General features: G+C 34.5%; 1 protein-coding gene across 6 annotated transcripts in view; it reads right to left on the minus strand.

The window, feature by feature from the left end:
- Positions 1-26,357, minus strand: part of LOC105222575 (uncharacterized) — a 149,219-nt gene that overhangs the window by 89,073 nt on the left and 33,789 nt on the right. For all 6 annotated transcript variants that reach the window (XM_049454527.1, XM_049454526.1, XM_049454523.1 and 3 more), the window contains one exon: positions 9,333-9,383. The gene's annotated coding sequence lies outside the window, so the exon portion shown is untranslated. The remainder of the gene's footprint in view (positions 1-9,332; positions 9,384-26,357) is intronic.

Here is a 26,357-nt window from a genome sequence, read left to right on the forward strand (position 1 = left end):
CTTATGAAAAGTGTTTCGAGGACTATAAATGTTGAAGTTAGAGAAATAGTAGAGGCTACCAACAATGATATGGATCGACTCTACACATTTTGCTTTTTTATGTGTCAAATGACCCCAGGAATTTCGAAAACATAACACAGTGTGAAGGTTGCAATAGGCATGATTGGGTACGTATACTGAAGTTTTGGATTTAAAGAATTCATCCATGAGTTTATTGAGGACATAGACAGAAATGATTTGAAGATATAGGAAATTAATACATTATTGGAATACTCGCTAGCACACTATAATTTACTCAAAATTTAACCATAAAAGCTAATTTTCTATTCTATGTTTACAAACTAATATTTTCTAAGTAGTATTGTTGAAAAAGGCGAGCTTTAAAACATTTTAAGATTTTAAAAAATCGTGTAATAGGAGCCGGAATGGTTATACACCAATTTTAGAAGTATACAGGTGGTCATCAAAATATTAGCACTGTTATTATATCGAGGCGCATAGAAATTGTATCAAACATTAAGGATCTAATAATATTTAGCAGAACCGAGCCACTAAAAGATATATTTTAACTCCTAACTCTGTACTAAATGTCAACTCTCTTCTTTTATTGCAAAAAGTGTTAACTAAATTACTGTTGTCATCAGATATAAATATACGTCTATCTATAGCTGCTAATACGATATAGCAAGTGAACATATGCTCATAATGAGTATGCAAATATGCATGAGGAACGTGTGAAACACCGGAAAGAGCTTTGAACTTAGCGCATGCGTGCGTCAACTGATTAAATGCTTGTCGTTCGCCGCGAGATTTCCATTTATGTTTATTAAATTATATATTCATGCATATTTAACACCAGTATTTTTGCTTTCCATCAAACTTTATGCGAAACAAACTAATTATACGTAAACGGTTATAGATAATTTATTAGATTAGTTAAAAAAATAGACACCAAAAGTAAATAACTAGTATGAAACGGAAAAATAAAGAAAAAACACGCAAAACTCTTGTTTTGATAGAAAACGCATGAGCATATGGGCAAAAAGCGCAAACGCATGTATTTTTTATTTTAATATTGCATACCGTTATATTATAAGCAACCTTGGCTTGCCGACTGGGTCAATAAACTTGTTAATTTACTTTTTATTTTTTATATTTTATATATGTTGGTATAAATGCTAATCGGTTGAAATTTTGTACTAAACTTTACTTATAAATAAAAAAAAAAGCCATACATATGTATAAGTTTTCGGAAATGGAAGTTAAGCTAGTCTAAGATTATTAAAAATGCAGTTAAGGGGTCCAAAACATAATTATTCCGTTTTTCCTATGTTTGTAAAACCACGATTTCCTAGAACCAACATCACACGTCGAAGAACTAATGGAAAAAGTGATAACTAAAATGGCTTAGCAACTGCTAAATTGTATAAGAATGAAAATATTGGGCAGTCGAAAAAGTCTTTTCTTATTTTGTCAATTGATGTCATTGCAGTCGTATATCTCAACACTAATCACATTGTATCATACCATATAGTGTTGGAAAGGTGAGATTTTAAGCAAAAAATTAAATACGAGAAAGTTGAAAAAAAGTTACAGTTGTTCAAAAACAAGTGAAATAATGAAAAAATTCGCAATTTTTTGAAATGTTTGTATAAAAATGGGAAGAATGCCATGCAAGCCACCACTGAAATTTGTGAAGTTTGTAGAGATGATACTGTATCAGTTCGTGTAGCAGCGCAATGGTTTGCTCGCTTCCGCTCTGGAAATTTCGATGTGAAGGATACACCTCGCACTGGTGGGATTGGAAAGGAACCATCCACTGTGAGCTGATCCAGTCTGGTCGAGCGATTATTTCTATATTTTATTGTTAACAACTGATAAGATTGAAGAAAGCAATCGAAAGAAAACGGAACTGATCAACAGAGGGCTTCGTCCTCTATCAGGACAACGCTAGAGCAAACCATCTTTAATAACTCGGCAAAAAACTGGGAGAGCTTGGCTGGGAAGTTTTGATGCTTTCACCATATAGCCTTGACCTTGGGCCATCGGACTATCATTTGTTTCGCCCAATGCAGAACACCCTGAATGGAGTAAAGTTGGCTTCAAGAGAAGCCTGTGAAAATTACTTGTCGCAGTTTTTCACCGAGAAACCAGAAAAGTTTTACACTGATGGAAAAATGGCAAAAAGTGCTTGCCCAAAATGTACATATTTGGTTCATTGAAGTACATTGAAATATAAAAAATAAGTTGAAGTTTGAATAGAAATACGAAAAGACTTTTTCGACTACCCAATATAAAAAATATTTAAAATCTATATTTGCTACATGTAAACGTAGAATCTACACAATAACACACCTATAATAGCGCGAGTATAGTTTCTGTTCAACACTCTATAGTAAATTATACATTATGAAACTGATCTTGAGCCGTTGTCCTACACTATTTTGGAAAGTAATTACACCATACAGAATACACTGAACCGCGTCTTTCTATATATACGCGAAATAGTGCCTCACTGTTTGATTTATCACTCTGAAATTTTGCGCAAGTCTTTTTCATCCCAAGAAGCTGCTCATTTGGTGAAATCAGGAATATCAGACTACTATAGTATATAGCTGCCATACAAACTGAACTATCAAAATTAAGTTTTTGTATGAAAAACTTTTTTATTTAAAAGTGCACGCTCACAAAATTTGGTACAGATTATTTTCTAAAGCAAAGCTATAAATACTGAAGAAACATTTCAGATCCAACACTATATCGTATAGCTGTCATACAAACCGAACCATCGACATCAAGTGCTTGTATGGAAAACTTTTTCGGCTGACGAGATATCTTCATGAACTTTGGCGAGAATTATTGTCAAAAGGAAAGCCAAATAATCTCAAGAAATTGCTTAGATCGAACTACTATATCATATATGTAGCTGTCATACAAAATTAACGATTAAAATCAAGTAATTGTATGGAAACTTCTTTATTTGTGAAAGTTAACGGTGCAAATGAAGTTAAAATTTTTTCTTGTTTTTTATCTACTTCTGTACCTGTACCTTATCTGGGTAATTTTTATTTAATTTTAGATTTAAAAAAATCCTTGCTTTTTATGAATTTTTGAAGTAAAATTTACTTTAACCGACTTTTGTTGTTTAAGTTTTCAGAAAATCGAAAATCAAACACTGGCTTCAGTAACCCTTCGCCTTAGTATACAAAAAAATCTCACTCTGTGATTACTTATGTCACAATTGTCCCTACTGATTAAGCAATTTTTATAAATTTTTTGACCCAATAAATGCTACACGCATGCAACTATGTATTCATTCGTAAAGACTGTGTATATGTTTTCAAATGCATGTACTCACAGCAGCAACACGCTTTTCTACACGCATTTTCGTGTACGCACGCTTGACCTCACAACAAGCGTTTGGCCAAAACGAAAGGCATCGCGTCTACTGTTGGCTTACACAGCCCGTTGGCTGCCCGCTGTCATTTGCATATTACCTGCCACAGTTTACTGGCTGCCTCATATAAGCACACAATCGGACATAAGTAAATACAATTGCTGTAAAATAAAAACACACAAATGTGCATTTGTTTGTCGCAATGGTTTTTCAGTTGCACTGCTGCAAATTGAAATGTTCCAACGCTATGTGGCCAAGCACTGACAACAGCGTAAAAATGGTTTGAAAAACTGTTTTAAAAAATTCGAACAAAAAATACGTAAAAATGCGTGACAACATAAACTAGCACTTAATTACGACAACAAAAAGGCTTTGGCAGTCAATTTGATTTTCAGTGCACCAGCATACAACGTACAAGTACATATGTATATGCTTGAGTATACATATGTATGTACATATGTGTTTTCACAGTCAAATAAATTGACATATGTAAAATAGTAAATTCGCAAATGCATTCGGGCGATCTCATGTCCATTTGGCGGTTAGACCAGTGATCGTTTGCAAACACGGTTTTAAATGAAGCCCCGAGGATACAATTTAGACAAGGAGATATAAATATTAATATGAAAATGAAAATGATTTATAGCAGAATATAAAAGAAAACAGTTGAAGCAGCACTAGTTTGCTGACAAGTTATAATTGTAAGAAACACAGAAGAAAAAGCTGTGATATTTTATTAAAATCAAAATTGAAAAAATAGAACAGACAACTTGAGGAAAGGAAGAAGAATGAAGATCAATACAGGTTTCTTAGTTTTTACTATAGGTAAGAAGACTAACATATATTGTAGTGGTCCACAAGAAACTGCGGATGGTTTAAATAGCGAAGTTAAAGAAGAACCAATTTTAAAGCCATCCTACATACACTGCTTGAACCAGTTGTCCGAGTGGATAAAGACTTTCTGAAATCGACACACATTCGATGCGTTTTTTTCTTGGTGGTAACAGAAGGAGAAAAAGATCCCAGTGTTAGAAAGATAAGTGGTAAAAGAAACTCTTATTCAGATTAATGTGAAAAATTGCAATTCGGTTTTACGGTTAAATTTAGCGGTTTACCAAAAAAACCACCTTAAAACGCCCTACTTCGAATAAAATTACTACACACCAAATAAAAATTTCACAACCCTATAAACCTAAAAATGCTTGTCTATTAATATTTTGTATTTCACTAATCGTCATAATCGTCCTGTCAGATCAACAATTGAGCGTCTAGTGTAAAAATTTGAATCCACAGGCACAGTACAAAATATTCTCATGCCAGTAAGACAAAGAAGTGCGCGTAGTGTCGAGAATATTGCTACCGCTAGCGCATTAATTGTTCTCGTTGTCGTAGTTCTCAAGCGTTGGGCATCTCTGTGACGTCGTTGTGGCGAAAGATCCTGACCTACATCCTTACAAGATTCGAACTGAAGCCGCTTGACCACCAAAATCGTCGTATGTTCGTGAATTGGGCTGAGCAACAACTTGAAATTGATCCGGATTTTCATCGAAAAATCATCATCAGCGATTAGGCTAATTTTTTGCTGAATGGCTTCGTCAATAAGTAAAGTATGCATTATTGGTCAGGCAGTAATCCACACGTACTTCATGAGTCACCATTGCATCAGAAAAAAAATTGGTGCGGTTTATAGGCCAGCAAAATAAAAAATGACAACTGGACTCTCCAAACCCGCGAAAATTCCCATCATTTTTTGGACACACCTCATATAACTCGCACACTGACCAACATATTTTTCATATCGGTTTGTTAAAAAATAAGGAAATTACATGTAGAATATGGGAACCGGGTAATTCATAGATCAATTTGACACTATAATATTTTTGGTAAATGTTCCAATCATAAGCACTGGTGTTTAAAGGAAAGTAAGATAAATGGATGGAATTTAAAATTTTATTATATGGTAAGTAGACGAGCTTATAGCCCATTTTCGCACTGTGATATAGGAATGTCAGAATAATATTACCTACCGAATTTGGTTGAAATTGACTGTGTAGATCCGTAGATATGTGCTCTCACTTTAAGGTCATTCGTAAAATTTTGACACCAGCTCCTATAAAGCCTTCCCTTACCACCTTGTACAACTTTGTTAGATTTTAGATTGAGCGCCTTCCCTTATTTGTCGACAATTATTCAAATATTGACTTCTTTTGCAAATTCTCGACCACATTTGAACTGCTGATATATATTTTTTTAGATAAGCTAATACTGCTTGCTTGCCTTTTGTATAACTTTAGTGCACAATGGCTATAGAAAAATTAAACTAACTTGTGGATGCCACACATACATCACACCCATTTTTGTCGATTGTTACAAAAACCAGCACTTAAAAACCTAAACAATATGTATATTTAATGTGACCTGTCAAACAATCGCACAATAAACACCTACCATAAAAAGCACAAAATACGAAACAAATTTCCATAAACTAAAAAATCACCTGCGGCAAACACATTTTACATGCTTTAGACTAAATAATGTTTAGGCAAAACACCAAACAACTGACCACAAATAAAATAAACTGAAAATTTGTTAAAATTCTCGGAGCGATGCTGGTCAAAAAAGGTGCACAAACATGGAAAGTGTGCATATTGCACGCGGCAGCCGTGGGTGATGGCAAGACAATGTGTCAGACCAAGCAAATGCAAATGAATGAGAAAACAAAAAACATATAAAAACAAATCATTTTTAAGGTTTATGCAAAATTGCTGTTAAAAGTGCAATTCGTAAAAAAAAACCAAAATAAAATATCACTAATAAAACTGAAAAAATAATATTTCCTCTAAAGCAGTAAAATTGCCATCAAATATGTGCAAAAACTGCATGCCAAGTCGAAAACTACGCCCACTCAACAGCGCCAATCAATGCACCACTGCATACCTGTATATGTATTCATATATGTGTGTGTACAAGAATGCATAAGTGCAGCCCAATTTAAAATATAGTATTTTCCGTTTATGCTCGACACAATTGCAAATATTTGGACAGCACCCACTGGGGGTGCAATAACGACAGACAGTCGAAACTATGACGCTAAACGATGGCGCTTTTGGCGTTGATATATGACTATTTTAACTAGCAAAATTTGCTTACAAAAACAAATTTATGATAGAAGTTAGTATGCGCTGGAGCTGGAGTCTGTCCTCGCTGGAATGTTAATAATTATGCAATCGCTTTCATTTGCATTCGCTGCAATTACAGTCTTTATATAAATTTCTGTGCAAATTGCTGGTACAAAAATGACAAATTCATTGACTTTTTTATTCCATTTGGTTTTCGACTTGAGTTATATAAGAAGTGTAGCGAAAAATAAGGTCTAGTCAATAGAAACCCATGATTTATCTGATAGATGTCTAAGTCATCTGTTCCTTGCTTTGTTGTATAAGTATGATAGGGTTATACTATATAGCTTTAGAAAGATAAGATTTCAAACAAAAAATTTTTTTGGACTTTTTAATGATTGCCTGCCTCAGTATTATTTCAGCAGACGCCAAAGGTGCACACGGGCGCTTACCGGTGAGTGGGGTGGTTGCCGACAATGAAAATTGGGCCACTTGCATCAAAGTCAATCGAAAATGATCGTAGTGCAATGGCGAACGAAAACCGTATTATAGTCTGGATTGACGATCAGGAATGTTTTTATCTATTATGAGCTGCTCATCTACCACCAAACTCTTCATTTGCTGCTGCACTGTCGACAATTGGACCGTCTGCACGCAGCAATCTCCCAGAAGTGGACTTTCTTTGCCGAGGGGAAAGGAACACTATAGATATTAACTCGCCGGAAGCTCCAAGAGATCGGTTAGAAGATTCCTAAGCATCCATACGGACCTGGTAATAAGTAAGTGAAGTTACCACCTTTTCTTGTCTAGTACGAATGATTTTGCTGTTAAAAAATTCGCCTTAAGAAAAGCTTGTGAAAAAACAACTGCTACAGTTTTTACTAATAGGAACCAGGGTTTCTATCTATCGACCTTAAACCTGCCGGTCTCAAGGGTTTGGCATCTCTCTGACATCGTCGTGGTGAATTTTGCAAAATGAGAATTCAGCGATGAGGCCCATTTCTGGCTGAATAGCTTCCACACGTACTCCATGAGTCAGCATTACATACCAAAAAAATTACCGATTGGTGCGGTTTATAGGCTGGCGCCGTCATCGGGTCCTACTACTTCCGTGATGATGAAGACCGACACGTTACTGTGAACGGGAATCGCTCTCAACCTCTCAATGATAACCGAAAATTTTTGGCCAGAATTGGAAGTTATGAACTTGGACAATATGTATCCAACAGGAAACCCAACAAGCCACACACACAGCGAAAGTCACAATCAATTTATTGAAAACTAAGTTTGGTGAACGTGTTATATCACGAAATGGCCCATTCAATTGGCCCCCTTGGTCGTGCGGCTTGACGTTATTAGACTATTTCCTGTGGGGCTACGCCAAATCTATGGTCTATGCCAATAAGGCAGCGACGATTAATGAACTTCGTACGAACAACGAAAGTGAAATTCCAGCAGCATCGGCCGATTTATTCTTGAAAATCGCCGAAAATTGAGTTCAACATCTGGACTTCTGCAAGCGTGCCTATGTTGGCCATGCAAAAGCAATCGAGTTTATACATAATGGCATCGAATCCCAAACCGTTTTTGTTTTATTAAAAAAAATAGCGATCTTATTGAAAACCCCGTTAATTAGATCACCGTGAAACGGAAAGTGGTAGAGAAGTTGAATCGAAATTGGTAATATCGAAACACTTAAAAACAACGTACATTGGGTCAACACCTTCGACCCGTTACAGCCAAGGATTTGAAATTTCGAATCATGTTTTAAACCTAATAATACTTTTATGAATATAAAAAAAATAATAATTTTTCTACAGACAGGTTATATTTTAAACCTCCTTGGGAAAATTGAGAACTACTAAACGTAGGATAATCTATCACTAGCAGAAGAGAACTATTCTACACAGAATCTAAAGCCTAGAACATGTAGGCGAAATTGCGAACTGTAAGCATTTTTAATCTGAACTCGGGTTGAAAATACGCAACTCTTAGGCTAAGAGCGGAAACCGAAAGAATAAAAATGGAATTATTTGAATGAATACGGTTTATGAGATTATTTAACCAATTTTTATTGGCTTCAACTCACAAATTAGTTTTATTGTGCCGAAAAAAAATTTGTCTCAAGGAATAGTTCACACGATGGTCGGGTCTAAGTAACCTGAACGGATTTTTATCCGGCCAAGGACTGTACATACTTACTCTTGAAATAATTTTAGGAATATTTTCTGCCGCTAAAAAAACAAGTTTACTTTAAAAATGCCTTTTTTGCAGTAATCAATAATAGTTTAATCTGACTCGAATTTACTTAATAATACCTTACATATTCAAATCTTTTTCTTTTAAAACCTCAAATTTAGTTAATTGATATTGAAATGAATGCATTGCTAAGCATTCACTAATTCAATTTAGTGCTACACTTCGGACTCTTAATATTCATACATAAAAGGATCTTGTAAATCAGTGACCCAACAATGGCTATCACACAAAATCGAAAAAAAAAACACAAAAGCTGTATTTTAGGCAACAAAACCAGTTAAATTTAAATTTTTTGCTAACTAACTATGTAAATGGCAGCTGGCAAATTAAATTGGAATTGAGAGCTGATGCTTATCGGAACATGCAAGTCAATTTAGATTTCATTCTTAAATCGAAAGTTTGCATTTATGCACTCTGGGGGGCAATCGAGCTAATCAAGAACGTCGATAAGAACAGTTACATGGTAAATTGCTCAGATTTGGATATGATATACAGAGTATATTGTAGTATATATATAAAATATAGTAATTAAGAAAATTTTGATTTTTTGGACTTACATGACTTAATTGCGCACAAAAGCACTATGCAGCAAACAACCAACGCGGTTTCTGAAACGAAAGATAAATTTACAGATTATATTGTATTATTTAATTTTTTTTTATTTTTAAATATATGTATGTATGTATTTTAATTATATATGTATATCTCCATATCTAATGCATTGTCTGCACTTGTGATTATCACACCGCAGCCAATATAATTATGTAGTAGAGCATACGTACAATATGTATATTAGACCTAACAAAGACCAGCTGACTGCGGCGAACTGACTACGCACCGAAATGGCGGAAAAGAAAAAGCGAAAAATTATGTCAAGGTTGCGTGCACAAAAAAAATTTAAAAAGCAAATTAAAATCTCAAATGTCACACAAAACAAAGCCGAAATGCACGCTTGAATTAAACACATAAGAAAAGCCGAAAGCCGAAAATTTAACGGTTTGACGTCTAAACAAAAGGGATAGAGACCGCAGCTGTCTAGTGGACAATGGACACACGACGCTGCGTGCCTTCGCGATTCAGTTCAAAAGTCATTTTCGCGCAGTTTATTCGTACAAAGTCACTCAAAGAAAAAAATAATAACAAAAAAAAAAAGGAATAACAAAAAAAATAATAATACAAAAAAATAATAATAACAAACAAAAATAAAAAAAAAGACAACAAAAAAATTTTGTTTTTAATAAACGCCGTACTTCACAAAACAGAAAAAGCGTTAAGTACACTAATAGCTAGTAAAAGTGCAATGATTAAGTAAATTAAGTAATAAAGCCGCAAACGTTCATAATCACAATGACACACAAAAAAGTGTAACCGAAGTGCTCGTATATGCCCCCTCGGCTCACACAACGAATGTGAGCAAACACTTGATTTAAAGTGTGTAAATATGCTCAGAGAACACTTATTAGATATTATGTCTTGTTTATGCTTTAATACAGCTGTATGCTAATTAAATATATGTACATATGTACGTATATGTGTAAGTAGGCTGGCAAAATGTTCATTACAGTTAATTTTTTACGTAAATAAACACAGAGTTGTAAAATAATAAAAAAAAAGATGATTGGGCTAATTTGGGGGTAAACATAGCTTTGTCTGAACACTAATTAATATGGCTAATATTATCGACAAATTGACTAAGGAATTTTCTTTAGATAGCTATGAAAATAGCTTTGAGTTTGTAGCATTCTGAGCACAAAACAAAAAAACAAAAAAAAAAAAACAAAAAAAAAAACACAAATAAAAAGAATAACAGTTTATGCTATGTTCTCATAGGTAAATCACCCAATTAAATTAAGTTATAAATTGAGTCAATGAGCTTGGTGTTTACATAAACTATAATTAGTCCTTTTATTATTAGATAACTGACAATTGAATGTGAGAATAGCGTTAAAAACAAATTTTGTGACAGTAGTAAAGAAAAATAACGTTGACCGTTGGTGTCTTTTTGAGAATTTCGCACTCTGTTTCGAGTCATACATATATAGTATATAAAAAGATAGTAATCTGTAACGGTGATCAAGCCAGAACTGACTGTCAGGAAAGGTTTATGGAGTTTATGGTGAAATTGGCCGGGAATTATCTACTTTGAGCTGATCCTCTTATCCGCTGTTGTGTCCTTTTTATTGGGTGTGTTTTTTACGTGACGGGTCCCAAACCCAGCGCACAACCCTGTAAGTTATTACTTTACTTTACATGGATGTTTTTGGGCTACCCAGAAAAAGTCAGAAACCCGAATACCTAATCGATGATAATGGAGCAGACATTCCATTGCGCAATAATGAAGAAGTTCGAATAGCAACTACCCGTCTGAAGAGCAACAAAGCGGCGGGGGAAAAGAACTTATAACGAGCATGTATCAGCTTCTTTGTAGAATATGATCGGACGAAAGCATGCCCGACGATTGGAAGCTAAGTGTGTTTTGCTCAATCCACAAAAAGGGAAACTCATCAATCTGTGCCAACTACTGTGGGATAAGCCTGCTCATTATCGCATATAAGGTTATATCGAGCGTATTGTATGAAAGCCCACCAGATATTCACCATGCGCCAAATCTTTGAAAAGACCCGTGGAAAGTGGATCGACACTCACCACCTCTTCGTTGATTTTAAGGTCGCCTTCGACAGTACGAAAAGGAAATGCCTCTATGGTATTCTCGCAAAGCGAATACAGCTGTGTAAGCTGACGTTGAGCAACACCAAAAACTCTATCAAGATCAGCAGGGACCTCTCCGAGACGTTCGATACCAAAAGCGGTTTCAGGCAAGGAGACTCCCTATCTGGTAACTTTTTCAATATATTTATGGAGAAAATAATTCGAGCTGCAGAGTTTAATAGAGAAGGCACAATCTTCTACAAGAGTGGCGTACGCCGATAACATCGAAATCATTGGCCTAAACACATAAAGCGCTCCGTTAGTTCTGCTTTCTCCAGACTGGATAAGGAAGCGAAGCATATGGGTCTGGTTGTGATCGAGACAAGTCATAAAACAAACAGTCATCGCATTCGCGACTTGACTGACCCGTCACTGTTGGCAGTCTTAACTTTGAAGTCGTAATTTCGTCTACTTTGGAACCAGCATCAAAATCTAACACAGAATAACAGGCTATGCTGGATAAAATACGAATGGATGAAAACACTCCATCTCTGAGAGTATTCGACGCAGTGTTTGCCAGGAGAAGCAGAGGAAGAGGACGACCGCCACTCCGTTATAAAGACCAGGAGGTACCTCGCTACACTTAGTCTCCAAGAGCTGCTCCTCTAAAGTCAAACTCTTTATTCAGACCTCTACTGTCAACAACTGGGCCATCTGAATGGCTCAGATACAGTCAAATTTGACAAAGAGGAGATCAATTGTGATCCACTAGGACAATTCCAGGCCACACACATTAGTAGTGACTCAGCAGAAACTCTGCAAGCTTGGCTAAGAGGTTCTTATGCATTCAACTTATACATTGGACCTAGTATCAAAGATTACCACCTCTTACCATATGTGGCGAATGCTGGTAAAAAAAAAAATAATTATGAAATTTACAGTAAATTGTATAAGAAAGAAATGAAAATCGAGAATATTTCGCTTACGTTATTTTCGCTAGAAGTGCTCTATAAATTGTACCTACGTGTAATAAATGAAAGTATTTTCAAAAAAATTTTACAATTTTTTAAAGATCAGCTGCAACATATTTTCAGCTCCTCTGGTCGTGGCAAATGAAAGCAACCCAAATTTGAAGTGTTTTACAGAAAATAGGCGCAGTAACAAAGTAAGTCAAATATTATCTAGCAACAATTTGGCCCGTAAGAGAGTATGCGAGTAGAAAATTAAGATTTTATCGCTTTGATCAATTTTTTTTTCCTTTTTTTGTTTTAATTTTATAAAACAATCTACAAACAAAAGAATTGCGCAAGAAGCAAACATACACGACATGAAAATATATACACAAACAATAGCAACTTCAAAGAAATACAATAAAACGAAATACAACAACAACAGCAAATAAAAAGTTAATCGAAAAGTATCCACCGATCACACTGAAATATTTATCCCCAACCGGACAATGTGAAATAGTCGTAGGAAAATGGAAATAAATAAATTCAAGCAAAGCTAATTTTATCTAAGATATTGTTTAAGCCAGAAAAAAGTAACGCGAACAGTCTTAACGAAGCAAGGTTGAAGGCGCACACCGCAAAGAAGGCTGGCGAATTAATGTAGAGCAGTTCAGAGGGTCACGCAAGGCGTTGTTGCCGATGCTGTGGCCGGTGTTGTGTGGCGATGGTGGCGCTCAAGGCAGTGACGGCACGGACCAGTGCAGCAAATGAACACAAAGTGTTCTACAAGCAAAAGTAGAGAGCTCTATTGAAAAGTGCGCGCACCGACGTTGATTTAGTTGTACTTCTAGAGGCATTTGCCACTCAGAGCTAGTTATGCGCCGGCACTCCATTGACTACAACAAAACAACACGCGGTTTAGTGTTCGCATTGCACAATTTCTGATGGCGATAAATGTACTTTCAAATAAATTGTAACTTCTTAAATGTCAGCTTTTTACATTTAAACTATAAGTTGTTTAAATGTGGAAAATAGTTATATTACATAAAGTAACGTTAATTCATGAAAGTCCGCTAAAATAAAAAAAAAATATTGTCGCTTGTCGAAGACTCGAAAACATTTCCAGTTTCAAAACAATTATATTGTAATAATAATATTTTATTACATACCATCTATGAAAGTTCGATAAGGCCTTACTTAAAAAGTCGAATATCTCGAGAAGTATTAGTGATAGCGGTTTTGACCACGGATCTTGTTTGTAGCAAATAAAATTTCCTACAAGTTTGTCATGTACATTTTTGCTATAGCTCTTGTCATTTACGAGATCTATACAAATAAATGCGTGTTTCGTGGAAAAGTCAGGTTTAGAGCCCCGTACTACCTCGACTTTGTCGCAATGGGCACTTTTGTAGAGTGTTCAATTCTGAGGAATATGCGACGTACATATGTTTAAAGTCAAAGTGATGCCTCAAAATGCCTCTGAGCTATAAAAATTTAAAGATAAAAAATCACGATTTTCGTGTATTTTCAATGGAAAATTTTTACATGCCTTGGTCCTGTTCTTAATGTTAATAATGAGTGCTCAAATTTTCAGGGATTTTTTTTTTATTATTTCCAAGGAAATTTCGTAATGGGATTAAAAAAAATGAATAGTTCAAAAAAAAAACACTCTTGTATATAAAATATAGAAGAAAGTAGTGTTAGTTACACTATTTATATCTCAAGAACGGCTGAACCGATTTGGCTGTAAATCGGTGGAGAGGTACATAGCTTAGAGCCAGGGGACGGGCATATGGTACTTTTTATCTCTTTATGATAAAAGTCAATACAATTCACAAATACGAGAGAACCCTAATTATACTGATTGTTGCTCTTGAACAAGACAGTATATTTTTTAGGACGCACCCGTCAGATATTTTTAATATCAGAACAAAAAATGGCATTGACATTTTCGCCGTTAAGGCATTGCGACAACTTTACTACACTCGACAACTAAGAAAAAAAATAGCATAGTAACTGCAGTGTTGATAAAAAAAGTCTATTATAATTTGAGATATACAGAAATATTTTCGAAACATTGCACAGAACAGCGCAATTTTTGAACGGAAACGATGAATTACAAGGAGCGTTACAAAGTAAACAGTAAACTTCAATCAGTCAATACAGCTTTTTACACCATTCAAAAGCATGTCGAACGAGTGGTTTAGCTCGTTGGCTGGTATGGCCACCAGTATGCCGGTGCAAGCCTTGTGAATGGCCTCGACGTCTGCATAAACGCTTTCTTTTGAACGGCAAATGCATTTTTCTGAAAAGAAAGAAGTCGCACGGTGCCATATCAGGTAAATACGGGGAGTGGTTAATGGTTAAAATGTGATTTTTGGTCAAATAGTCGGTCACAAGCGTCGATCGATGTGCGGAACAAACCGTGCACACATCTTTCGTAAGCCCAAAAGTTAGATCAAAATACGATAAGTCGATGTTTTGGAGATGTTCAATTCCATTTCCATGAATTTCAATGATGATTTCGGCTGATTTTTGATGAATTCACGCACAGTTTCGATGGAATTTCCGGTGATCACGGATTTTGATTGGCCCACATGTTGATCGTCATTTATGTCCTCACGACCACTTTGAAAACGTTGAAACCACTCGTGCACTCTGCTACGGGATAGGCAATCATCGCCATAAACTTGTTTCATTAATTGAAACGTTTCGGTAAAAGTTTTACCAATTTTAAAACAAAATTTAATGTTGTATTTTTGTTCGAAGCTCATATTCGCACTGATAATACAAACATACTCACACGTACAACGCAATAACTTCACTTCCAATCGATGAAATGTCGTGAAATTCTCACTGAACAATCAATAAAGATACCACCAGTCGACACATATGTAGATGGCGCCACCAGGGGCGCTAGATTCAAAAGTCCTGTTTACTTTGGAACGCACCTTGTATATATAAAATATTAACGATTTTGTTTAATTTTTTAATAAACAAAAAAAGAAAACAGTAAGTAACAAAAAAAAACATAACTTTTCACAAACTTTTTAACATTTAATACTCAGTTATTCCGTCATAGCCATGCAAAAAAATAGTTGATGTACGGTTCATCCCGCTAGAATAGCTTCAGTTACTCACATCTGATGCAACATTTTTAGAAAACCCAGAATATAAAAATAAATCATACGCGCAAAAAATAAACCACAATTATTCATAGAAAATCCAATTTCCTTTTGCCCTCTATTTGTTGTAACAACTACAATGACGCATATGCGAAGGGGAAAACCAGCGTTCACCGAGTTATATGCATATAAGTATATATCAGTATTTATTTTTATACAAATTGTCATACTTTGCAGCAAACTCATCTCAAAACTATTTTCGTTGTAAATGTATGCGAGTATGCGTGCTCCCGACAAGGATTCTATTGTTATTACTAATGACAATAATTGGCAAAATTGCTTTCGCTGTGCGTGGGCCAAACCCAGACTTTTTTAATTTGATCAAACAAACTATGCCGCACCGAAGTTGGTGTTTCAGTAAATACCAGCATTTGTCAGCTATAAAACACGCATTTTAATTGAATGCCAACCCGAATAAATATATGTATGTGCGTACTTAACTGTGCATATTACAGACAATACAATCATCCATAGTTGCAATTATACGAGAATATGTATATACATACATAGGTATGTATATAAGTAAACGTGATGTTGAGTCAAGTCATATTAAATGCGATTATGTCTATGCTTTTAATTAAATTAATTCTCGCAAGACCCCTGCTGTTACTACGTAGTGCATTTTTATCTCAACCGCCAGAAAGCAGTGTTCATATATTTACATATACTATACTGTAAGTCAACTCAGTAGAGTATACATATGTAAGTATATATGATGCATTGATATGAAACCAATAATAAACTAATATGCGCAGTTGTGTGTAAAATATTTCTTTAATTTATATGAACTTGAAAAGTGTGCAACGCAATGTTAACACCCAACTGCAAATTACTCGTTGGCACCTGGTGGCTGCGGACGCGCCTATAAGCAACTATTCGCCTGTCAAGTGCCATTCAGTTGTCATGAGTTTCCATTTTTTCATTTCTTTTTTTTTTCCTTTGGTTTCTCATGCTGTTTCGCCCCCAATATTTCTTTGAATGTTTTGTTGTTGCTAATATAGGATTTAATTGTTTTAAACTTCATTAGTTTGCATGCATAATAATAAGCCGCTGCTCAGTTTGTGTATATAAATATAAACATGAATACACATATACTGATTTTCGTTCATAGTTGTATATAAATATATGGAAAATTATGCAGAGCAATGAAAAAATTTGTATTGAATCGCCAAGCCATTAGTTAGTGGGAAACAATCAATGTCATGACTGAAATGACAGTTTAACAAAATACTGCACTTCGCTGTCAATAAGTGGATGAGGTCGACTAAATTTATGTGGGAAAATCACTGATTCATATGTTGGGTGATGAAATGAATATTTCTGTGGACGGTGTTGAAATATTATTGCACGTTATTTACATATATTATTTTATTTATTTTTTTTTTTAGCAATTCTTAATTCGGTATCTAAACAAAACAATAATATCCTATTGGAAATCTTGTATCACAGATGATATAAAAATATCTTTAAAAAAATATTTAAAATTAAATTTTTTAGAGCTCAGAAGTTAATTAGAAGTTTTATGAGATTATTATTTTTTAAGGGCATAACTAACTTTTACATTTTGATAGGTTATGCCATTAAAAATAACATACTCAGAAATGAAATCGATATCTCAAATAGTATTTGAGTTACAGCTACTTATTTCATTAAGCTCCATCAGTTTACAAAGTCAGAGACAAGAATCCGATCACTATTAAACTCTTTCTACATGGTCTCTTTATAGTAGTTCTTCGTGTAATGACTAATGACGGAGAAGGCCGGAATCGATAATCCTCAAGTGTACTCTTAGAAATTATAAGAAAAATGTATAACCATCAAAAAAATTATGACAAAACTTATTAATGTGAATACATCCCAAAAATTTTTGAAATGATTTCATCAAAAAATGTATCGCCAAATGTAAAAAAAGGTGACAATAAAAAAGAACTGATTCAAAGATTGAGGTTACCGAAAACATACATCGGTTGTCATCGCAAAGGATCACTAACTGATTCCGACTGACATATCGAAGTCAACTACCTTATGACGCATAATTAACCGACCTGACCTTACAATCGTGACGTAAATGACGGAATCGTTAAGAAATTCGACGACTTAGTCCTAGTCGACCCTATATTCCATAAATATGAAAAAATCATGATGGAAGCAGACGTATACCCAAAAGTAATGAAACCCGGATTATTCACCCTCGACAGCAGTTGGACTTTAACCGGTGCTTGTGACACTTAAACCCAAAGAACAAATTAGAGGGAATGCAAAAAATATTCAATATCACTAATATAACTAAGGAGAACTAGAACTTAACAAAAAATAAATCACAAAAAGAAGGAATATTCATCAACGTTTCTTAAGTTGAAAGCGTCCTAAATAATGCTTGTGAAAGAACCGATGTCGCTCGACCATCGCAAGCGACATCGCTTTGCTCTATGTGCTCTGAAATGTTCCATGAAGATCAGACATTTTTGAGTCAAATTTTTTTCAGCGATGAAGCCTATGGCGTATGTAAACAAACAAAACTGCCAATTTTTAGACGAAAAGCAACCTGAAGAGATTCAAGAGCTGCCATTGCGTCCAGACAAACAACGGATTGGTGTAGTTTGTGGTCATCGGTCCAAATTTCTTGCAAAATGAATGACGGCGCCACTTTCCACACATCGCATCAATCAATGGATTTATTGAGAGAACACTTCGCTGAGCAAATAATTTCACGTTCACGGAAGGTCGATTGGATAACAAGGTCGTGTGGTATCACACCGTTAGACTTTTTGCTGTGGGAATATGTTTTAGGTATAATATTGACGGCCATTTCTATGGAAAACCTCTTAGTTAGTCAAATGCATTCGAAATTTTAAGATTACCTATTTAATAATAATTAATAATATTAATATTAAAATAAAAGATTGAGATGAGAAATACTTAATAGATATGCAACACTTTCCATAAACTGCCAGAAATATGTATACATGAATAAAAGAAAACTGCGTCTAACTTGCCGGGCATAAGAGTTGAGCTCTTGTTATGACTTACTCATGAATATCCAAAAAACTATTACCGAATTTATTTTCACCACAATATGGCTTCATATATACCAGCTCCAATATGCTATTGTTTAAAAAAAGTGTACACACTTTCAATTTTGTACATTGAAGTGCAATAACCGAAAGCTGGCGGCAATGAACTGAAAACTACCCAATCGATTTATGAAAACGCAAAATATTAAAGTATAACAATATGCGATGCATACATACTCGTACATGTGTGTGCATATGTCTATGCACTCTCACTGAAAATACTATAGAAATATACAGTTATCACTATATGCGATTTCAATGAGAGCTGCTTCCGAATTTCGACAGCTGAATAGCTGAAAGGCACTGCGGAAAACACCTGAAAGGCATAAAAGACTTCACAATTGCGCAAATTGCAGTGCTTTCGACTGTGCGCATGCGCAAGCTTTTACATTACTGCATCATAGTTGCTATATTACCAAAGTTACACATATAATTATACGCTGAAAGAGGTATGTTAAGTTAGCCACGAAGTACGTAAGACCCAGAAGGTATTGTCGGAGCCTCTGTAATGTGTATATGTAGATATATCAATGATGGTGGAAGTTGAAACAGAAGTTACAGCTGTTCAAAAATGAGTGAAAATAATGAAGAAATTCACTATATTTTGAAATTTTGTATAAAAAGGGAAGAATGCCACATAAGCCACCAATGAAATTTGTGAAGTTTACGGAGACATGCTGTATATGTTTGAGTAGCACACCAATGGTTCACTCGCTTCCGTTCTGGAAATTTCGATGTGAAAGATGCACCTCGCTCTGGTCGACCTTTCGTTGAAAAAGTCGATGAAATTATGGAAAAGATTGACCAGGACCGTCACATAAGCAGCCATGACATCGCTAAGGAACTTAACATTCATCATCAAACTATTTTGAATCATTTTAAAAAGACTGGCTACAAAAAGAAGCTCGATGGTTGGGTACCATGTGAATTGTCTGTGAAAAATTAAATGGACCGAATTAACATCTTTGATTCTTTGCTGAAACGAAATGAAATCGAATCTGATAACAGGAGACGAAAAGTGGATCAAATACGGCAATAAGGTGCGAAATAGACCATGGTGCAAGCATGGTGTAGCTCAAGAAATGGTGGCAAAGCCAGGATTGACTCCTCCAAAGGTTAAGCTGAGTGTTTGGTGGGATAAGAAAAGAATCATCCACCAGCCTGGTCAAACGACTGATTCTATATTTTACTGTCAACAACTGATGAGATTTATGCAAGCAATCGAGAATAACGGCCAAAACTGATCAACAGAAAGGGCTTCGTCTACCATTAGGGCAACGCTGGACCACACACATCTTTGATGACTCGGCAAAAATTGGGAGAGCTTGGCTGGGAAGTTTTGATGCATCCACAATATAGCCTTGACCTTGCACCATCGGACTACCATTTGTTTTGGTCAATGCAGAACTCCCTTAATGGAGTAAAATTTGATTCAAGAGAAGCCTCTGAAAATTACTTGTCGCAGTTTTTCGCCGAGAAACCAGAAAACTTTTACACTGACGGAATAATGTCTCTAGAGGAAAAATGGCAAAAAGTGGTCGACCAAAATGGTACATATTCGGTTCATTAAAGTTCGTTATAAATATAAAAAATAGGTTGAAGGTTGATTAGAAATACGAAAAGACTTTTTCGACTACCCTATATTTTATGCCATAAAAAATGCATCTATGAGTTGTAGTTTAGCTTTGGCAACGTGGGTTAATGATTTTTCTAGTTTTTGTTTAAAAAATATATTTTTTTTTTTAAATTTTTTTTTGTAAAAGTCAGAGACACATATAAAGTCAGATATATATTTTTCGCTTTTTCATTATTATATTAATATTCGTGATTAGCTAAGGTGTCGGTGTTGCGGCGCCAATTAAAATTGTTGCGTGCAATAAATGGAAATACAATTTGATCCAAAACTACTTTTAGCACTCTTTTCATTACTCAGCAACACAATTAGTAAGACTATAACAGCAGATAAAACTATTTCGGCAAACATATATATTTATACATGTATGTATATCCACTCACAAAGCGGTACAATTTTGATTAGTTTTGATTGACTGAAATTCTTTAAAGCCAAATTGAATGGCTGTAAAGCAAACTAGAAACTCACACACACTAATACCAAAACAAAATCCAGCGAAGACATTGAACGGCAGCAGAAAAATTGGCGTGTTTATTATATACACGTATGTACGTAGAAGGTGCGGAAGGTGAGCAAATTGTAACATTACTCAAATCGCGCGATTGATTTGCACAAATGAATTGTGAATTATAGAAAACAACAAAAACCACACGCAAAAATTGTGAAACACCAAGCAGCTTTAGCGGTGCTGGTGACGAGGCAAACGCTCACTGACAGGTGATAATGATGTATATATGAATGATATGAATTGGCAATGCGGCTGCAGCATAACTGTACATACTTATATACACGCAAGCCTACATACACGTTGATGGTTAAGCGCATTGTATTAGTGACAGCGATGGAAGGCGAGTGTGTGGCGCGCCCTAGCACAAAATACCCACAGTGAATTTCAATTATTGCAAGTTGAGTTTAATTTTTCATTGCACAGTTATTTTATTTTCTTTATATAAGCATTATTTGGTACTTGGCAGGTGATATGCTGGTGCTTTCAGCCAGAAGTGGTAAACAGCAAGAAGGCAGTGTGACTTTTGTTTAGGCCGTTATATGCACATTCATCTGGCTGGCCGAACAAAGGCCAAGTTCAAACTGTGTGCAGTGTCATTGTTGCCACTTATGGCGTTGCCATTTAAGCAACTAATTGGGTAATAGAAATATCATTAGCGGCTGTGCGGTGTGCGTTTTGAATAGCAGCAAAATTGTGGCTGAATTTATAAGCAGTTGTATGAAACTTTGTAAATTCGTTTTATGCATTGTTCAAACTAAATAAAAATAAGATGACATTAGCAAATATTTGAAAAAAAAATTGTTTGACAGTAAAAGTTTTGCTTTACACGGTTGATTAGCATTAATTCAAGTTCAATGTGGAAAATTTTGTTTGTACTGGATAAAAATTCAAGCTGTATGAAGAATTTTCTTTAGTATAACAAACAAGTAGGTGTAAGTGAAATTTAAAGTTTTTATTTTGCAATAATTCGAATAAAAATAAGCAGCCACATAGCTTTTAAAAACGTTATAAATCGAGTTCGTGTCTTAAGTCTTTTGTTAATTCTGTAAAATATCCAACTTTTTAGTGATCCAGTCAAGTAGTAAATTGGTAGTTTGTTAAAGGTCTCACAATGCATTCCGGTTCTATTACTATATTTAAATGGTAGGTGCCACCTTCGACGCCCATTCTAGTGTAGACATTTGAAAAAATCGCAATTTGAATTTGTATTTGAAAATAAATCCGTAAAAGAAATTTTAAAAATATCTGCATTTAGATATTTTAAAATATTTCCCCAAAAGAAATTTTCGAAAATCAAATTACTTCCGAAGTTTGAGTTGTGAACGAAGCATTCGATCTGATATCTCAAGTTCTAATCAGCAGATTTACTTGAAATATGGTAATAGTATTATTTATATTGTATCTCTCTTTCACATGAAGCAACAAATAATGTAAAATGAATTGTGTAATATTTTTAAAAAATTTGTGAACAAATGGACCTTTAGCAGCCATTTTTAGAAAAATATTTTTTTTCAGTTTCGCAACTTCTTCAAATAGCGACATTCATACTAATCGAGAATGCATTGTTGTTTAATTTTTCAGATTTGTCAGATGGCCACAATTTAATGAATAAATTTCAATGAAATTCTTGATCGAGTTCGTGTCTTAAGTCTTTTGAAATATTGAAGTTATGTGAAGGAATTTTACTAGGAATTATACAGAATAAATTTAATAAAATATCCAACAATAATATAATAACATTGTCATTAGTTCAGACTTTCATTTTGAACATCATGATGAAGACGGCAATTTTAGACAAACACTCGAAATAGTAAACTGTTTTGATTTAATATAAAAATAATAAAATATATGAAAAAAAAATGATATTTCTACAGATTCATATATCCCAAAACACCTCAAACTAATAATCAAAAATGAAAATAAAATAAAAAAACTAAATCAGAATAACATTTTTCTCAATAGAATGATTGTGATATACAACATATTAAAATCTGCTTCGAAAACACATTCTTGGAATTTCTGTGCTTTTAAGTCGCCCAAAAGAATGTTAAACCCAAATTATAATGTTTTGAGTTATACCGTTTCAAACATTAAATACGGTTATTATTATTATTTTAATTCTTTAATAAATTCATTAAAATTCGTGTTCTTTTCTTCAGCTCCTCAAAACATTAAAAATAAGTCTAATAGACATATTTTACATTATTTTCAGATTTATATTTCTCATGCATGTATTCTTGGCTGCATTCAAAGCAACTAATTACACAAATAAAGTCCATTCAGCATTTCAAATATAAAACATAAAAAAAAATTGTAATCCGTTTTTAACACACGGCCAATTAATAATGTCTTAAGACATTTATGAAATTAATTTTAGCCATTTATTTTTTTCTCATTCCATTTTGTTGCATGTATTTTACTGTTATACTGGCATAAACAAGCAATTTTTCACTGTTGCCGTTATTTCTTAATTGCCGATTAATTAGCGAAAAATACATATAACTAATAGCGAGCCATTTGCCATGCCTTTGTTTTCATTTGCGGAATTCAAAAACAATTGCTACTCGCCATATCGTGACAGAAATCGATAAGTAGACATATACAGGCATATATGTGTGTTTATTCTGATTTGCAAAAAATTATGACTCTTATTTAAAAATCGTGTGGTAAAAATGTTAAATCAAGGCTACTATAAAGAAGTAGAGAAATGCCTTAGGTATGTTCTCTTTCGAAACCTCTTAAATGTTCCCTATTTAACTTATGTAGTATTATTAGTGGAGTAATAATCTTGCAACTTAAAAAAAAACTTCTTTAAAAGAATGGGTCATCCCATGTCACGGTATCAAATAATCGATGATTTTCATAAATCCAATTAAGAGCAGTTATAGAATGTGCTGGTAAAGTAAGATTTCGAAATTGAAAACAGTTGGAAAATGACAGGGGTGAGAAAGTAGGGTCTTTAGTTCGGCGTGGTCTACCCATCTGAATTCTTTAACGTCTTTTTTTTTTAAATCACGGGTGATCCATGTAGGGATACTTTTTACAATAGCCGTTTTTTTGATAGATCATTCGTGGAAATACTTACGCCTGAACAAGGTTTACAAATCGTTCAGCTTTATTACGAAAAATCACGTTCTGTAAAGAACCAGTCTACTGAGTGTACTTTTCGCAACACCAACACCCGTTTTGAGACCCAGCAATCATTATTGGATGATATTCGACCAAATAGACCACGTTCGGCACATTTTTAGAAAAATATAGCAGCCGAATCTGAGGAAAAAATTGATTTGGGATCGTTCGCAGCAACTCAGACCAAGCGAAATAGCCTCGCTCTATAGGCTCTTGAGAAGTTCCAAGAATATTCGACGTTTTTGAGAAAAATTTTTTCAGTGATGAGGCCCATTTCTGGCTCAATGAATAAGTTAACAAGCAAAAATGCCTTTTATGACGAAGAGCAACCTGAAGTTTGGTGTGGTTTGTGGGCCGGTGGAATCATCGCTCCATATTTCATCAAAAATGATGCCGGTGAGAACGTCACCGTCAATGGCGCCACGATAACCGACTATTTGATACCTGAAGTTGTAGCTCGTCATCTCGGCGACATTTGGTTTCAACAAGACGTCGCCACTTCCCATAGAATTAATCAATGGATTTATTGAGAGAACTCTTCGGTAAACAGATCATTTTACGTTTTGGGCCGATCGATTGTTGACCAAGACCATGTGATATCACACCGTTCGACTTTTTCCTGTAGTAATAAGTAAAGTTTAAAGTATATGCGGACAATCCCGCTTCGATTTAGGCCTTGTAGCAAAACATAATGCGTATGTACTTGTGGGGTCAGCGAAAAGCTCCTTCGATTCGAGTGACTTTGGTGGACTATGGAAGCAAGTGCGCCCGCGCATCTAATGAAAAGATCAAGTGCATAGGGACCTGTGGGGTCTTGGGATGTACAAGTATAACAGGCATGATTTGGAATGCATAGAGACAACTCGCAAAGTTTTGTGCTATCTGCCCAAACCAGCCTACGATTGTAGTGCCAAATTAAAAAAAAAAACAACAATTTTCATGGCCCTTTCAAAGTTGATGATGTCTTAAACCACCGATTTTCGGATCAATATTTCATAATATTCCTTTTAATTTATAATATTCAAATTATCAATCAATAAAACTAAGACTCGATTATTGGTAAGTTGTAAGTAAGACTAAGAAAAATAAGTGCTTATAAAAAAGACGTCGAAAAATCAGATAGCCTTTATGTCAATACAGTCAATGGCAAGAAAGTTATATATATTATAAAATAAACTTTTATTTTCTGTAAATTTTTTATTCTTCCTGTAAAATTTTATTTAAGATTGCTTTCTCAAAACTTTCCATTAAAATAACAAGACCAGAAATTATATTTAATATAGAACAATATTACTGTATAGATTTAAGGGATTATATACAATTAAAATTTTTAAAAAAATTATTATTTTTTTATTTCATTTTCTTAATATTCATATATTTAAGAATACAGGCAAAGGTGCTTCCGTTTCCTCAAAATTTTTCTGGAAAAATCGCTTTTTTCGGCCTTCTAACTGTACATAACCCTTTAATAATTATCAGCTCAAATTTAATTAATTTCTATAAATTTTATTACCCAGTATGATTTAGCTAATGCATTTAGATCGTTAAACCGATTAAAAGAAAAGCCCACAAAGCTACGAGCCAAAAACCATTAGCAGCTTTTGACTTCTACCCACGGGGGTTAGTAAACTGTAATTTTTAATCATTACCCAATTACCTCATAAATAACTGTTTGATTATTTACTTTGAAGTGCATAGGAAATGTTTATTGATCTTTTTAAATGAGTGTAGTTCAAGTTAAGGGCCGTAATAGTCACATGACCTTAACCACACCAACAAAGGCGTGGGCAACTAAATACAATCCAATTATCGAAAGTATATTAATACTGGCATTTATTGATTATGCTCCACAATTCCCAAGTATTTTATGCCTATTAGGCACAATGCTATTTTTTAAAGTGATTAATGAACTGAGAAAAAAGGAAATGAAGCGCTAGTGGACAGTTAAAAAACGCAAACCGTCGACGAACAAAGGCGAAAAGAACAATTCGCCGACACAAATGGAAATAATATTAGGCTTTTGAGACAGATTTCGATTGTGATTAATATCTGGTCAAAAAAATATGTTTAGTATACATGTATGTGTCAATGCAGCTAAGTAGTGCGATTTGCTGCGAACACTTGAAAACGTCAACTTGTACAGTTATCGCTTGACATCGACCACAATATGTATGACATGTGTTTGTTAGCATATTATATTGTTAGAAATTTGCTACAAAGAGAAAAAAGAAAAAGCAAAAACAATTGTCATATGACTGCAACTGATCGATTGGCCAATTGACTCGAAAGATAGTTGATAGTCGGTAGCGCTATTTAACTGTATTCACAATTTTAACTGTAATTCAATTGTGTTTATTTGTTGTACAAATATTAGTTTATAGTTTTTGCCGCTTTTATTTCTTCAGCGCATTGCCAAGGCGTATTACATGCATTGACACTTGAACAAGCGTGGCG

Source organism: Bactrocera dorsalis, chromosome 4, assembly GCF_023373825.1.
Source record: "Bactrocera dorsalis isolate Fly_Bdor chromosome 4, ASM2337382v1, whole genome shotgun sequence".
Taxonomy (NCBI): domain Eukaryota; kingdom Metazoa; phylum Arthropoda; class Insecta; order Diptera; family Tephritidae; genus Bactrocera; species Bactrocera dorsalis.